This window comes from Mandrillus leucophaeus, unplaced genomic scaffold, assembly GCF_000951045.1.
Source record: "Mandrillus leucophaeus isolate KB7577 unplaced genomic scaffold, Mleu.le_1.0 Scaffold534, whole genome shotgun sequence".
Taxonomy (NCBI): domain Eukaryota; kingdom Metazoa; phylum Chordata; class Mammalia; order Primates; family Cercopithecidae; genus Mandrillus; species Mandrillus leucophaeus.
Genome location: NW_012105742.1, coordinates 735,136 through 735,911, shown reverse-complemented (window position 1 = coordinate 735,911; position 776 = coordinate 735,136).

Here is a 776-nt window from a genome sequence, read left to right as displayed (position 1 = left end):
AAAAAAAAAAAAGAACCGGCCAGGTGCTGTGGCTCATGCCTTTAATCCCAGCACTTTAGGAGGCTGAGGCGGGCAGATCACCTGAGATTGGGAGTTCGAGACCACCCTGACCAACATGGAGAAACCCCGTCTCTACTAAAAATACAAAATTAGCCAGGCATGGCGGCGCATGCCTGTAATCCCAGCTACTTGGGAAGCTGAGGCAGGAGAATCACTTGAACCTGGGAAGTGGAGGTTGCAGTACGCTGAGATCACACCATTGTATTCCAGCCTAGGCAACAAGAGCGAAACTCTGTCTCAAAAAAAAATAAATAATAAAAAGAACCACAGCTGCGATGACCATGGTTCTTCTAATTAAGGCTCAATTTAAATCCTTCCCACAACTCCCAGCTAAATGGTGAGAAATGTACTTGAGGTCAGGGTCAGAGTTCCTTGACTCTGTATCCAGAGAAGGACCAGAACACAGGGTACAGGGTGGTCTATGTTGGCTCCAGGCAGCATTAGCTGGTTGGTTTCCCATGGGCTCGGCAGGGACTGGCCCTGCTGTCTGAACCCAGCTTTCTTGAGGCTGTAATGGCTTATTTATCTAGACTGGGCTTGGGATTTCTCTGATGGGTCAAAAATCAGAGAGACAAGGTACTGCTGGAGTACAAAGAGGCCATCTGAAGCTGGGTGCAATGGCTCATGCCTGTAATCCCAGCACTTTGGGAGGCTGAGGCAGGTGGATCACCTGAAGTCAGGAGTTCGAGACCAGCCTGGCCAACATGACGAAACCT